Source organism: Astatotilapia calliptera, chromosome 9 (assembly GCF_900246225.1).
Source record: "Astatotilapia calliptera chromosome 9, fAstCal1.2, whole genome shotgun sequence".
NCBI classification, from domain to species: domain Eukaryota; kingdom Metazoa; phylum Chordata; class Actinopteri; order Cichliformes; family Cichlidae; genus Astatotilapia; species Astatotilapia calliptera.
This window is the reverse complement of record NC_039310.1, coordinates 27140705-27156795: the sequence shown is the minus strand read 5'-3', so window position 1 is coordinate 27156795 and position 16091 is coordinate 27140705. Positions and strand designations below refer to the sequence as shown.

General features: G+C 39.3%; 1 protein-coding gene across 3 annotated transcripts in view; it reads left to right on the top strand.

Annotated features, from left to right (window-relative positions):
* Positions 1 to 16091, top strand: part of rnf152 (ring finger protein 152) — a 58107-nt gene that overhangs the window by 15504 nt on the left and 26512 nt on the right. For 2 of the 3 annotated variants that reach the window (XM_026180247.1, XM_026180246.1), the window contains exons 3-4: positions 1955 to 2050; positions 12234 to 12264. The gene's annotated coding sequence lies outside the window, so the exon portion shown is untranslated. The remainder of the gene's footprint in view (positions 1 to 1954; positions 2051 to 12233; positions 12265 to 16091) is intronic. The other variant, XM_026180245.1, reaches the window with a different exon arrangement.

Here is a 16091-nt window from a genome sequence, read left to right as displayed (position 1 = left end):
GACTACTCGGTCTTGTAGTTTGATCAACTCAGCAAATATTTACTAGTTTTCCTCAGTTTCTCGGTCAAATGATAGCGATGGAGGCAGTTTCAGGCTTCACAGCGAAACTTTGCCTGCTAACGGTGACATCACCATGTGTGATGTCACTACATCCATCTTTTATGTACAGCTGGGGCCTCAAACTCTACTCCTCCCCCTTAAATTTACTTGAGTACAGTTAGGGGTTGCCACATAAGCATGCAGTCAGGTTCTATAGTCTTACTAATGACCTATTAATTTTATTCAGGTGTGTTGCAACAAGGACACATGGAAATGTTTAGGACACAGCCCTCGAGGACTGGAGTTTGAGACCTCTGGTGTACAGTATGTGGTCTCACGCAAGATTTAAAGCCAGCACACATAATATTATACCACACAGTATTTTTCTGCACTTCTTTTTATATTATTGAGGTACATACCAGCCCATGAGTTTTGTGTACCGCTGTTGAATTTTATTCAAACTAGATGTCATGCATTTCAAAGTAACAGCAGCAAAAAATGCAGAACTTCTTCTTTTTTTTTGGTAGTTGTTTTCTCCTTTTTGCCCTTTTTACATTTAAATGCAAAGTATCCACATGTTCTTTGCAGAGCAGTCATTGTAGTGCTAAAAAAAAGAGCGAAGGGCTAAAAGCAAGATACCATCGCAAGGGTTGAACTGATGTCAATAAGGTGTTAATAAATGCGTAATTAAGTTTTTAAGTGTGCAAAGCTCACTTTGCGGTGGTAATTGTTAATGGACTGAATTGAGGAGCTTTAATAAAACAAGGGTGTGTTGTGCGATTTGTGAAATGATCCAGATATGATTGATGAGCTGGACTGTAAATGGTCGATTTACGGTGAAAGACGTATGTCCCGAATGCTGGGATTTGCATGATGAGATGGTGTCGGCTGGCGTCGGGGTTGGGATTTCAATGTCTGAGGCAGACGTTGGAGGATTGATGGATGTTTTGTATTGGAGACGTATGAGGCTGTGAAGCATTGTTGAGCTGTGAAAAATCTGGAGCGCACAACTCTCCACTGTGCAGCGAGTGATGTATCGAGAGCTGGCAAGACGCCCCTGGGAGTCGTTCATTGGGCAGTTCAGGCGATGTGACTCTACGCCTCACCTTTTTGACCTTTTAATGAACTGCAACCAAAGGACTCGCGAGTTTATGCCCTGCTCGGCTCAGGTGTAACCACTGCTTGTCATGTGACCTGTTTTTCCATTTTTATTTAAAGCTTGACAGATTTCAACCATCCGTTCTCCGGTTGGGCTGAAGCCTTGGCTCGCTCGTCACGCAGCCGTGTGCTCAGCATCAGCTAGACACCTGACCCACTTTTCTTTTATTCCAACATCTGGGGCCGTCTGCCTCGATTTGACGCCTCGCGCATGCCTTCGTTATTCATTACGGGGACGTGACACAATCTGTGACAGCTGCTCTTCATGAAGGCATCATGAGAGAAGAAATATAAACAGCAGCAGCATATGGTGCCTTAAATGATGTTACAGATGCTCTAAAAAGATAAATAATAAACAAACAGAGGGTTTATTTTTTTCTCTTTATCTTTATCTCTTTGCACACACATCTTATTTGACTGGGGGACTGAATTAGAAAGCCATAACAGAAGCTAAAAATTAGGCTTCTGCAGTTGTTCTGTGTATTTTTATTTTTTTTTTTATTTTTTTTCATATTCTGTGCCAGGTTCTGGCAAACTGAGGCCCGGGAGGTGAGTTGTTAATGTTGTTGTTATCCCGGGAAATGTGCTTTATTTTTTCAGGGTGACCTCTTCTTTTGAACCTTTTGGAGCTTTTTGGGGGACGTTCTGTGGAAATGGCTGCATGCTGTTTTGTGTCTGTAGGGTAGAGGAGTCACAACGCACTCCTGCCGTGATTGAGTTTTTTTTTTTTTTTTTCCTCTTTCTTTTTTGTACGTAGGACAAAACCCCAAAAGGCATGCAGCTTGATGGTGCAAAGGGAGGAGGAAGAGAAGATGGGTGATAACGGAAAGTTTAGAAGAAGGGCACATAAAAGGTAGATGAGCAGCAGGGGCGTGCATTTGATTTTTAATTATGCTTGAGGCATCAGCCAAACTCTTTGGTCCTGGGTTCCATAGCTTTGAACCATTCCTTGTTACTAGGATACCTGGTACCATATTTTGGAAGTTACTTCAAAGTTAATGCCATGGTGACGAGCCTGCAGAGTAATAATCTGCTGTGTCTGTGAAGCTGAGAAAATATTCATACTAAACCTACAAAATATTTGACTTTAATAACCAGGTTTGAATTTAGTAAAATAAAAGTGTCTCGAGAGCTGTCATGATCAGTAGGATGGTCCGTAACAAAGGATAAGACTGATGCTGATAAACTGTGACTTCATGTGACAGCTCACCTGTCTAGCGTGAAGGAAAGTAACCTTCACAGTCTTGTTTAATGTTAGCTCCTGAGTGATTTTGCCCTCGATGTCCTCGTTCATCAGAATGCATAAATGCACGGATCTTTCTAACTTTAGAAACTCTTGTATCCTGCTGCTCTGTAAAAGCTGTAATGTTGATTTGTTGGCATGTTGTCAAGCCTGTATGCTAAATGTTTCACTCTCTTTGCAGCAAGCTTACCAATGTAAGGCTTAAGAAATGTTAATAGACAAAATGCTATAGATTAACTCAAAAATATAGAGGTGGTTGGCACAGTTTAAAAGTGATTTTTGGCATTAATTCAGATTATTTCATAAGAAAGGGTAAAATTGGGCATAATGAATACAAAGGCAACTGATGTAAGACAAAGTAGGAGACACTGTCCCTATTCCTGGAGACCTTGTGCATCGAAATCTTGCAAAACAAAAAAGTGCATATGTAAAATTACCATTGGATTTATTAAATGTGCACACTGGCCTAGGGGTGGGCAATATATCGTATCTACTAGATGTATTTGGGACTGCATGTAATTCATTGAGGGTTTTTTTTTTTTTTTTTTTTTTTTTAAATCCCACATGTTGCGAAGGCATCACTACCTCCCCCCGCCTAATCGGAAAATGTTCTGCCTGCCACACGTGTTTACCAGATAAGGGGGGGGGGAAATGGCGACAACAGCCCTTTCAGACGAGCGAGGGAATGAGACTAACTGAAGAGGAGTCAGATGAGCTAGTTCCAAATAGAAACAGCACTGGATCAATAATCTGGCAGTGGTTTGGATTTCACAAGAAGAATGTTGAACAAAATGTAATAATTTTCAAGAAATGCCATAAAACTATTTTTGTTAAAGGTAAGAGTACCATGAATTTATTCTACCACCTGAAAAGTCATCCACTGCAAAATGAAGAATGCTTTAAACTCCGCTTTAAGCTCCTGCTTTAAACTTCCCACACACCAAAGAAAATGTCAAATGTTTTTATTTTGAATTATTCTATTTTGTCTCTTAAATTCTTACTTGGTGTACTTTTTGTTGCTTTAAACATTTTTTTGTTAAATGTCTAGTGTTGACCACACAAAGAGATGCACTGTGACAATATTGTAATTTGAGAAAACCCCTGTGTGCAGCTGATGGTTACAAAATGGTTAAAATAAAACATTTAAACTCATTTTGATTTATTTATTTTTTTTAATTCAAAGTAGGAAAAAATATTGAATTTTGGATTTGAATGAGGATGCCAGTGCAGTTTTGGGCATTATATGGTTGAGAATAACATTTGTTTTTGGAGGTTATTTGAACATATCATGATATATATCGTGTATTGTGGAGAAAAAAAAAAATACACTGGCCTATTTTGCTCTTTAACCAACAGATTTCTATAATCTGCATACACTTTTCATACCATTTATACACTGATACAACCCCATTTCCAAGCAGAGAAAGTGGTGACAGTGTTGTAAGAAAGTAGTTTGGACATCAAAGTTGATTTTAAAAAAAGCCTAATAGACAACAGCAGGTATTTTACTGCCCATGAAAACAGGAGAAAAAAATCGACAAGTCAACTAATCTCCACGAAATGGCTAAAATTGAGCTCAGCTACTAGATGAAAGATTGACTGTACAAATATTGTGTATTTTTCTGAGCCCTTTGAAACCATCAGTCACATTCTTTAATAATCAGATCAAGTTGCTAAAATGTGTTGCACTTTCTGCCGTAGGTGGCATTGCAAACACACTGTCCTAGATCAGTTTGCAGAGTGTGGCTAACGTTCTATTGCTCCACATAGACATTGTTCCAACTGAGTGTTTAAATATCAGTAAAAATCTGATTCCATCATTTTAGTACTGCAGATCCTTGCTGGTTCATGCTTCTGCTATGTTTATTTTCCAACTCGCTGTCAATTTCCTCTCACAGAAAGATGGAGGGGAGCTTGTTTCTGTTGGATATCCCTCTGTTAGTCGCCAATGGCATTATAAAAACTTAGAAGCAACAGTTTACTGGTGTAAAACATCCATTAAATATGAATATCTAGCTGACTAGTATTTAGCAATATTTAATCATCTAGTTGACTAGCGAGCTTTAAAACAAAAAGCAGCCATGTTTACATGGAAACGAGTAACCAGATCAAAAGCCTGACCAAAAAAAAAGCTTAATGTAAACACACTAGTTGGAAGATACTGACCTGATCACACTTGTTTGGAGCGAAATTTCTGTCTGATTAAGGCAGGTGGTTTATACAAATCATTAATTAGATTGGATGTAAAGACGCCTTTGTATGTTTGATGTGAAATTATTGTGGTTTTTCTGGGAAGTTAGACATTTGTATTGTACAATCACACATGTAATTTTATTGTATTGTAACTATTTGATGTGTCTTCTGGGTCTAAAAGGTTAGGGCAATCCAGAAGAGCCATAAATCTGCTTTCTTTCTAATGACTAGCAGGTGCAGCCACTGCAAAAGGTTATTTTGGTTTACAGAAATCTTGGGGAAAAATGGTCCTTGGGCTCCACTGATCCCTGGCCTCAGTAAACGTCAAAGCAACATGATGTTCACGTTTTTAAAGCGGGATATGCTTTGCCATGTTACAGACAGGCTGTCAGCCTACGAGTGTCTAGTGTCCTTGGTTTCTCAGTCAGATCTATCAAACATGTTCAGATTGATGCTTTACAGCTGGATTTGCCAAGTGATGTGTGATATTGGGATAAAATATTTCATGATTCAAAATTTCATGTTAAAATTTGTTTTCATTGGAGGTTTTTTATTTTATTTTTTATTTTTAAATCCACCATGTATGAGTGACTGAGCTTTGCGCCAGATGATGCCAGTCAGCCTTCCCTTCCATCCTTCATCATTAGTCCACTGCTCCACATTTTGAGTCAAGTCTTTCTATGCTGCAGCTATTTAACGGTAATAAAGATGTACTGTCTTTGGATTCCCCAGTGCTCACTCTGTTCAGCTCTGCCAGCGAACCTGTCCTCGTAGCCAGATTTATATGCTTGGCAGCCATTCCTCGGATCATTGTTGGACATAAAACAAGCCATGGGTGGAGGGTTGGAGGTGGAGAGGATGTTCAAATGAATAACTTTTATTTCTTTTCTTTCATTTTCACCCAGAAAGGAGTCATTCCTGAGATTAGATGTCACACATGTGATTGGTTTTGGTATTAATAGACTAGTCTGTCATATATGCTGATATTATGTACTGCTTTTTATGCAGTCCACAACAGGAAGGGAACATTTATGAGAATTTCACACATGCTCTCCAGAAGATGACTAGCAAAGCAGTGAAAACCAGGGAGTCTGCAGCAGCATTCCTACACCGTCTTTTACTCCATCTCGCAAAAATCATCTACCTGGCCTCTAATGTGTCTTTACTGCTGCCAGGAAGCACTACAGTGACTTTAATCCCTCTTTTCCTTTTTTTCCCTCTACCTGTTTTTAAGTCTGAGTCAGCGCTCAAACAGAATGACAAACTGGGCCCAGCCGCCTTCCCTTCTGCTGCATTAGACGTCTCAGTGGCTGTGGATCACGATGGTGGGTGGCGAGGCTTTGCCCAGCACCTTGCCGATGGGGAGGTTGATGGTTGCATGTGGAGCAGCATGAAATGACCCTTTTGATGCACACACTTTATAATAATAATAATGGATTAGATTTATATAGCGCTTTTCAAGGCACCCAAAGCGCTTTACAATGCCACTATGCCACTTTAAACACACACAAACATAGAGCTTAGTGTGGCTGTGGGTCAAGATGTTATAGTTTTCTTGTTTTATACATTTAAATATGCAGGTTTTAGTTGATTAAAAGCAAAATCCTGAAGCGTTGTTTTGATTCAAAGATTTTTGCAGATGTGTACAGAATACGTTCATTTTTATGAACATGTTAAGATCGCAATCAATTAAATAGACAAGTATGCATTTTTGGAAGTCTTTAACGTTGACTGCTTAAGGTGGTAGAAAAGGTCCTTTTAAGGGTTTTGGTGGCTATTGTAGGGCTGTGCGATATGACAAAAATCCCATATACCAATATAAGACATATACATAGCCCCTCCTTTAGGAATAAGGTCCTCGATTTGTTTTGACTGGTCTTTCTGTCTCAACAGGGTCTCAACAGGATCTTCAGCTTTATTGTGAAAGGTTTATGTGGAAAATAAATAAGCGGAGGCGGAGCCACACACTGGGTTTAACTTCATTGTTGCTAACGACAAAGCGTAAAAACAGCCGTTTGTCCGTCCGTAGTGTAGTTATTTTAAATATAAGAGAAAGGGGGAACTTTAAGAAATTAACATAGCTACTACAGTGACCGTCAAAGCGATGAAAAAATATAGCTGTAAACAGTTTATTTTGCGACACCATGAAAGAAACAAACGGTCAACGTCTTTATATCGTCATCCGATATATATATCGTTATATCGAACAGCTCTGGGCAATTGGTAAAAAAAAGAAAGAAAGTTGTTGTTGTTTTTTTAACATATGAATGCTATGCTTGTAGGTTTTGCATGTTATTTTTTTCTCAAAGATGATTTTCTGTTTTGTAAATCTATACACTCACCAACCACCTCATTAGGTGCATCTCGCTAGTACCTTGTTGGACTTCCCTTTTGCCTTGAGTGCTGCCTTAAATCTTCACAGGATAGATTGAACAAGTTGCTGGAAACGTTCCTTGGAGGTTTTGATACATGATAGCGTCACACAGTCACGCACGATGAAGCTCTCCCATTGCACCACATTCCAAAGCTGCTCTATTGGATTGAGATCTGGTAACTGTGGAGGCCATTTGAGAACAGTGAACTCATTGTCATGTTCAAGAAACCAGTTTAAGATGATCTGCTCACAAATCACTGATTAAGTTATCTATGTTGGTGTTATTTTGAGCTTAATAAGGACACATCAGCTGGAAGTGGTATATTATTTATTTAGGTTCCCATCAAGGAAAAACTCTGCCAGCGTGAAACGACTTAATCAAAGGCTCGTTAATGAATTTCCCTGAATCTTTCTAAAGGTCATGCTGGTGATCTGCAGCTGTGTGTGGCTCACAGCAGGTTTGAAAGACAGGATGACAAGTCATTTAAAGAGCAGGAAAGAGTGGCTAAACATGATTGACCAGCTGCTTTGAAGGCAGTGGATCTATATTGTGGTCTTTTTTTGTGTACAGCTTTTAAACATTCAGACAGTGTTGCTCTTGCTGCTGTGAGAGATGCGTATCATTTGCGCTTTCTCGGAAACATCATGGTTTATTTGCTGCAAGTCTTTGATGAGCTGTAATAAATTATTTATTTATTTTTAACAGGCAAATTGAACATTGTGTTTGAAGCGCACTTCAAATCCAGATCAAATCCAACTGGAGCCCATCAGTGGCTTTTAGGTAAAAAGGAAAAAAGTACTCCTACTATGCATATATTATTTTAAAAGCCTGTTGTATTGGAAGTAAACCAAATAATGAAAGCAGGCATGTCAAACGCATCAGGTGTCTCTTCTCTTTCGGCTCCAAACCCTCATTTGTCTTTGCCTTAATGGGACAGCCGATTGTTTTCCTCCTTGTGAGCATGTTTCCACACAATTTGAATTAATTGGATTGTAAATTGATCCTACTTTGGAGCCAAAACCCTGGAAGCCGTAGCTTTGGCTGCGTACAACGGTTTAATCTGAATACTAAATGTTATTAAAAGCCTCCCCTGCTTCGCCCGTGTAGGACAGTGTGTACCTGGTAATGAGAAAAAAGCCCAGAGGGCTTATTGCATTCATTGTGCAACAGCATGGTATAATTCAGTAATTGATTGCCTTAGTGCCTGCATGTTGCCGTAATGTTTTCAAGATAAACACTATGACGTAGTTCCCATTAAATGGCTCTTTTGGCTCATGCTAACTTTGCATTTACCACCTCTGCTTGGAAGTATCCCCAGACGGTGACCTCTTATGCAGGCAGCAAAATGGCCATCCCAGGCAGCTAATATATGTATTTACTTTGGATCTGTCAGAATGGCAAATATACACAAGGAATCATGTAAAAACCAGCTTTCTAGAAAGATAGTTTTTGGAACCTTTTTGTGACAACCAATTCAGAGGCATGTGGTACCTTTTACAGAAAGGCAATGAGAGCTAAGAAACACAGATAACTTTATTTAAAAAGAAAAAAAAAACAACAACCATGTTAAGTTAAACTTTGTACATTTTGGCCAACCAAGTGGTTTCACAGCTGCTAATCAAACAATTATAACAAGTTATTAAGTTGGTTACGTCATACAAGTTGGCCGAGGTGGTCAGTGAGAGAATGCTCATTTGTTACAACGATAAATGAAAGCAGTTGTTTACTTGCCAATGCTAGCTTTGTTTCACACAAAGCACAGAAGGTAACTGATCTGAGAGCAGTGAAAGCAGAGCCAGCAGTGGCTTAGCTAGCATGCTAATCTCCGACAGTCTCCCGTCACAGACCAGAGGTTTATCCACACTTCACATGTGCAATCAAGCTTTTATTAATAGGAGATGGAGACAGACAAGTCCATGAGATTTTAGTAGTTCTGTAATCAAGTTTGCTTCCAGAGACAATATCCAACTGCAATCACAAGATGGCAGAGATCTAAAGGATAGATGCGATGAGGGATGAGAGAAGCTTTATGACAGAATACTGTTTGAGATGAAAGAAGATTTCTTTCACTTAATTTAGGCCTATTTATTTAGAGTCCACTGCACAAGCACTTCCTGCCTTGCTTGCTCTGATAGAATGTCAACGTTCAAATCTTTATAACACAGGTGGAGTTTGCAAAGTTAGCATAATCAGTGAAGTTATAATCGCACAATATTGAAAAATCTCGGTTGAAATAAAGTTGCAATATACTTAAAACAGAGAATTCGGTGCTTTACTTTCTTTCTTTTTATTGGTTAAATCAGCATTGTGTAAAACAGACTGTAATATATGGATGTCCACATCTCTACACCACACATCAGTTAAACATGTTTTGCAGTTTCAATGCTGCCATGTACATATCTCCTAGTTAGCTAAGCAACAGATGCATAAAATACTAGAATTGCAGCCAAAAACGGCCTCCAGTGGAATCACAGGTAGTATAAAAAGAGGGATGTTACCACTTCTTGATGAGAGGTGATTAGATAAGGAGTATATCCTGGTGACTGACACCATGGACTTGACTGACCTAGGGGTTGAGGACCATTTTCTCACAAACATCTATAGGGCCGAAGTCCTTTTACAACCACAGTTATTGGCCCCTGGTAGCTTCACTTTAAAGACCTTTATACTATCTGTGGTCGGGAGACTAGTCATTGAAAGCAGCCAAGCAACAACTCCAGTATTGAAATGGATAAGCTATTAAAAACAAACCAAAAAACAACAACTCTATAGAGTTGTCCTAAAAAGAGAAGATAAAATAAGAGAGATTTATAGTGTTTTTCACTGTATCAATCTCTGTATTTACGACGATGTTTGTGCAAGTTTTCCCATGAATTAAGGAGGACATAAGGTACAGACACACAAATATTCATACATACATATACTACAATGATGATTATGATATGACTATATGGAAGTAGAATAACTTGTCTACTAATCAGAAGGTTATTTGTTCGATCTCCCTCCAGTCTCCATGCCAATAATTCTTGGGCAAGAAATCAACCCCAAGCTGAATGTTTGTAAATGTTAGATAAAAAGAACTTAAACATAGAAAAAAAGTGCTTGGATGAATGGATGAATGTGGCATGTTGTACAAAGTTCTTTGAGTGCTCAGGTAGAGTCGAAAAGCGCTACATAACAACATGTCCACTTAACCATTATAGTAGGATGTACTGTTTTTAAAGCTAGGCAGTCACCTGAGACTATTATGAAGGTGCCACATGTTTTATATTAACATCCCTTAAAGACCTTATTATCCTTGGTGAGCAGGTTTTTCCTGTGTACACTATACATGTACTTATTAATATTCTGCTCCCAGTAGTAAGAGCTCAGTGTGATGTTTGCATTATATGAGGAGCTCATTGACCTTAATTTGCATGCATCCTTTGATTGATGGTATTTACCTGCCTTTTTATGAATGGCCTTTTTATAGCTGGTGCTCTCCATGAGAACATGGATGAAGTGTGGACTGAAAGATGAACGATTTTTTCCCCCCCTCCTTTCTGTCTTGCACTTTTCTTAAGATCACATTTAGCTGTATTTATAAAAAAAAACAAAACAAAAACAAAAAAACAATGAGAAAAAGGACTTAAATGTGTCTGGTCTGCTTTAGCTCATTTTCCATTCCCTCTAAACCTTGTGTTTGTTCACTTTTGAAAGCTCTCTTTCCAAGAGAGTGAAGTTCTTCTATCAAAAACACATTTCATTTCATTTTAAACCCCTCCCCTCACAGACACACACGTGGCATCTTATTTTGCTCCACCGGTGGCAGAATTTTAATTCTCTCCTTGCAAAACCTCTTCGCCTATTGTGCTTCACTATTCAGAGTACAGCGCTGCTTCTTCTCATCTCGCCAGCTCTGCTTACACAGCCAAAGCTCGAAGGAGCGAAAGACGCTCCCCACAATGTAGATGACAGGATAAAGGGAGAAGGAGACGGAGAATGAATGAGGAAGGGGAGCGAAAAGAATGGAGAGAGTGATAGAACGCGAAGCGAAAAGGCCAGGGAGGGAGGAGAAGCCATGTCTCCTTTGTCTTGACATTTCTCTGCGTCTCTCCTCTGGGAATGAACACCTCGATATAAATGTTCCACACATAAGCTTGAGTGGGATAGGAGGAAGAGGAGGAGGGCTTGTTTGATGTGCATTAGTTATTACAGAGTCTGCGTATAATTTGGTTTGGGGTTGATGTAATTAAAGGGTTCGGGCCTCAGCAGTTTTCCTCAGACTAATTTGTTTAGGAAGTGCTGATTCCCCCACCGGCCGCCGGTGACGATAGAGTGACTCTGCTGCAGCTGTTGCTGGTGGTCATGGCAACAGGAGGGCCCACAAGTGTCCATATTGATATCTCTGTCGAGCTAGCTGCTTCCTCAGCGGGACTGCATTCACATTCAGCACTTTGCAGCTGGTGCTGTTAATCCACACAGTGGCTGGAAAGGACATCCACCTGCTAAATTCTCTAAGAGATGAGGTGGTATTTGGAGGGCGGTACTCATTTACACCTGGGAAAAGGTTATATCCCACTAATAAAATTATATTAACTGCTTATAAAAACTAAAAAGAAATCATGCTAATTAGTGAGCCTTAAGCCAGCACTCTTGTCTGAATTGCTTTCCAGACGGTTAGCCGTGTACCTCCTGAACAAGCAGCAGCAATTAGACCTGAACCTACCAGAAATTTCAGTTCCTCTAGTGGCCACCTGAGGCTGGCCCCAAAAGTGAGTGAATCCCCAGAGACTCCCAGGTTAAAATTTGGACATTTAGACAAAGCATGTTACAAAAAACTGTTTTTCGATAGTTTCCCTTTTCATGATCACTCTGATCTTGATGCTGGAGGTAGGGACGTGGTGTATTTGACTGACTGGTATCTGCCAGCTCACTAATCTGTGGACCTCTTTTAATGGATTGACTGATTTTGTGGTTGGTTTGTGTGATACACACCATCCTAAATGTTTGTGCTTCAGTTTTGATGTGTGAAATTCTCATATTTTATTGGTCTGTTACTTAGCAGTAATTTGCAGGTTTCCCTGTCTGTTCTTTGTACCTGTGCAATTCATAGTAATTTACCTTCTCACACAAAGGGTGACAGCCTGGTGGCTATGTTGTCTTTTATATACAGTTTATGCTCCTGAAGCAGATTATATAAAAAATGACACTAAGATGAATTTTTTTGTTTCTTTGTTTTTCAGACAAAATAAACACAGGACTCTGACGACGCTGGTGAGTGAAGTTTATTTAAGTAGAATTAGATTTGTGCCCTTGTGTTTTTAACTTTTAGTAATTGTTAATTAACATTTTGCATTTCAGATGTGAACTTATGATGTGTGAAATGCAGCATGCTAAAAAAAATTTGAGAAACAGGGATGATTTCTGCTTATTTCATAATAACCTTTAGGTTCTATTAATTTCACTGGACTACTTTTTATATTAAAAAGTATTTTATTTTATTCCCAATTCTTTCATTGACTTTCAGTGATGGTTCCCATTAGTTTTACAAGTGTACCTTTGGTTTTCATTATTATCTTTTTCTTGATGCATGCTCAATCATCCAGGTAAGTAAATCCTAAAACGTTGATTTTGTTCATTGGGGCGTTTTCAGTGGAAGAAACGTTTTGTCGCTCATCCAAGTGACTTCTTCAGTTTCAGCTGACTGCAGGTTTCCCCAAGCTTATAAACAGTACATTTGCAGAATGACTGAAACCAGCCCAATTAAAGAACAAAGGGCTGTGAGGTCAGTTTTTTTGATCATTAATATGGAAATTGTCCACTCAATTAATCACTGGCCATGAGGACCATTCACAGAGAGTTGGGGAATTGTGATGGCGATACTCAAAATAAACAAATAATAAATAAAATAAAAACATTTATTCACTGCGAAAAAGAATAAAAAAAAAATCTCAATTTTGGTTTCATTATAACACTTTAAGTTTAATAAACAGGCAAGTTGCACTGAGATGATGCAACGCTTGCAGAGCACATGGACATTGCATAGACTTGTCTGAATAACAAGTGCTGAATTTTGTAATATAATCTGCCATGCTGCAAGCATGACACACCCACAGAGTAAAGGCAGGAGGGCCACCCCAAAGTAGATTTCCAAAGAGTCTGAGGGAGGGAGATTTGAAGAAACAGGAGACAGGAAAACTGCTCGTTTCTGACAGAAGATGAGATGAGCTGCACAAAGAGCTAAAAGTTCACTTTTAAAAAGAGTTCTTATCCAATATTGTGTCAATATGTTATGTACAAACTGCATGCTGGTACCTGATATGATTGCAAAAATGACTGATTGCACAAAAAGCTAATTTGCCTTTTTGTGTTGTTTTTCTGTGGAAAAATCTAACGAGCTAATCAGCCTTAATCACAAAATGAGGCTGATGAGATGTGTCATTCATTTTTTGTTAACTACAACAACATGGGTTCCCTCCAAATAAAAATCTGGCACGTGTTACAGTACAAACACATTCTTGCTTGCAGGAAAGGATGAGTTGGATTTGAGAAGTTGTGAGTGCTGGCAGGGTTTTGGGTTTGTGCGAGCATCACGCTTGTGGTTTTCTTTGATTTAAAGCCTCACAGTCTGGCGGGGACAGCTAAAGTAAGCGTGCTGTGTTCACGTGCACTTGATGTCACCTTGCAGGATTTCTCTGGGCATTAAAGTTGACTCATACTGGAGTCTGGAGCTGCGGGCATGTGAAGTTCAGCTACAGAGATCATGATGAGTCTCAATTCAGCCTGAAATGAAAGTGCAACTTTTTGAGACGTGAACTCAGTTTCTCTGTGAAAGCATCTTCATACTCATGCAACTACATGATTCTTACTAGACACTGGTTATATCTTAAAATTGCTGCCATTATTTCTTATAATTTTACCATTTTGCAGTAATAAGTTCTTCAGTTCTGCTATGGCAGACTGCAGCTTTTGGGATTGGTTTTCTCTGCGAGGTATTTGATGAAAGCAAAGCTTTGCCTACATCTCGAGGCCTAAACTCGGCAGGTTGAGAACCGATCCTGCTGCTCTGCTTCCTGCCGATGATAATCTGTCCACTCCTCGGGTGGCCTGAATGAAAGCAGGAGCCGGCTGACAGATCAAACAAACCACCTCCTTGCTTTCCTGCTTGATTTTCTGGGAAAATAAATGGTTTTCAGCTTTGCTGACAAAGAAAATCACAGGTGGAAAACAGTTGCTAACTATGTGCAGGTGGAGTTTTCATTTTGTGAGCTGCAGGTCTGATAATCACTGAATCTGTAAGTGGTACTGATAAATTCTCAAGTCCTCTCAGGAAATATTTAGATGGACTTGCTGTTTTTGAAATCCTGGAGGCATCCACGGATGTCCTTACGTGGCCTCCCCTGATTGTGTTTACTTCATGCTGGACCAGGCAGGTGTTTCATGTATAAATTATGCCCATTAGCTCTAACTAAATCGAACACTGGAAGCAAAGAATAAAAGATGTTTCCAGCCTTCTCTAATTCAAATGGCTTTGTAGATTTACTCTGTTCAGTCATGCATTTAGTGAATCTCCTCTCAGTGCAGAGAAAGCTGGCTCACCCGTAATAATCTTTTGTTGGCCAACTGTGTTTTTAAGGCCACCAAGCTGCTAACCATGAGTGCACCATTAGTACTCATGGTTAATTCTCTTTTAATGCCATCTGGAGCAACCAGTTACACAGATTTCAGCTCATTCAGTTTGAGTTTCACAATTAAAGTATGGGAACACCAGGTGATAGAAAAACATCATTAATAATCCACAAGGATCCACTCCAGGAGAGTGGGGTTTAACTCCCAATGCTTATGCTTTCGTCTAATTTGTTGTTAGATTATTTTTGTGGTAAAGTGGACTTTGTTACAACGTTAATCACATTAATAGCTCTATTTTCCGAGATACCAGCTGACAAGTCCAAACTCATGGAATATACTGCGTGCCTGCAACCCTGAAAAGAAATGCAGTGTTTCCCGCACAAAGAGTTTTTCAAATTTAAATGTAACAATAATAAGTTGTGATAATCCTAAAAACCAACTACACCCCACGATTCAACAGCTGTTAGAACTACCTTCAACAGCTCTCTTAAGATCTTGTCACATCATTTAAACCAGCTTAATATCTGGCTTTGACGGGGTCATTGCAACACCTCAATTCTTGGTTGACTCAGTCACTGCAAAGTGTCCGGGTCCTGTGGCTGCAAAACGGGCCCAAATCATCACCCCTCAGCCACAGCGCTGACAGTTGGTGTGCAGTGTTTCAACTGACAGGATGTGGTTGGTGATGCTGTCCACTATCACCCAGCATCTTCACTCTGGTCTTGCCTGTCCAAAGGACATTGTTGAAGAAGTCTTTCTTTCTTACATGACTGTATTTTTGGCTGTGTGAAAAGAAATGCAGTGTTTCCTACACAGATTTTACATGGTATGACTCCACAGGTATATTTGGTGATGCATTTTCTTAGGAATTTTTTTTATTTTTATTTTTCCAAATTTTGATAACATGTTCCACAGTAGAGTTAAAAAGTTTAGTCGCTGCGAAACCAGCAAGCCTTTGCTGTTCGTCTATTTTGCTACTGTAAGGAGGACACACTGGAGATGCCATCAGCTGGCTCTCCAGTGAGTCTCGTGTCACATGGCTTGAGCCTTCACGGCCTGCTGCAACATGGTTGAAGTTTCAAATAATGAGGTAAGCCTATGTAGATGTAATCCCTAAAGCTTTGGCTTCACACAATTTTTTTTTTATTTTATTTTTTACATTTTTTATATGATGTCAAGGACGGAATAGGATTTCTTTGGACTGTAAAGCATGCAAAGCTACTCTAGAGTCCAAGACGAATGAAAAATGAGCATAATAGGCCCCCATTTAAAACTTTTTTTTATGAATATAATTGTGTTGAAGTAGCTTCTTCACTCCAATCCTCTAATTGAACTGCATTAAAATGGCTTCACATATCTCTGTCCATGTATTGACACTTAAATGCTCTTTAATATTAAAGCACTGTAGCTTACAGTATAACATGTATGCTATGTTATATCATACTGCCATAAAAGTTGCTTTCAGATCATTT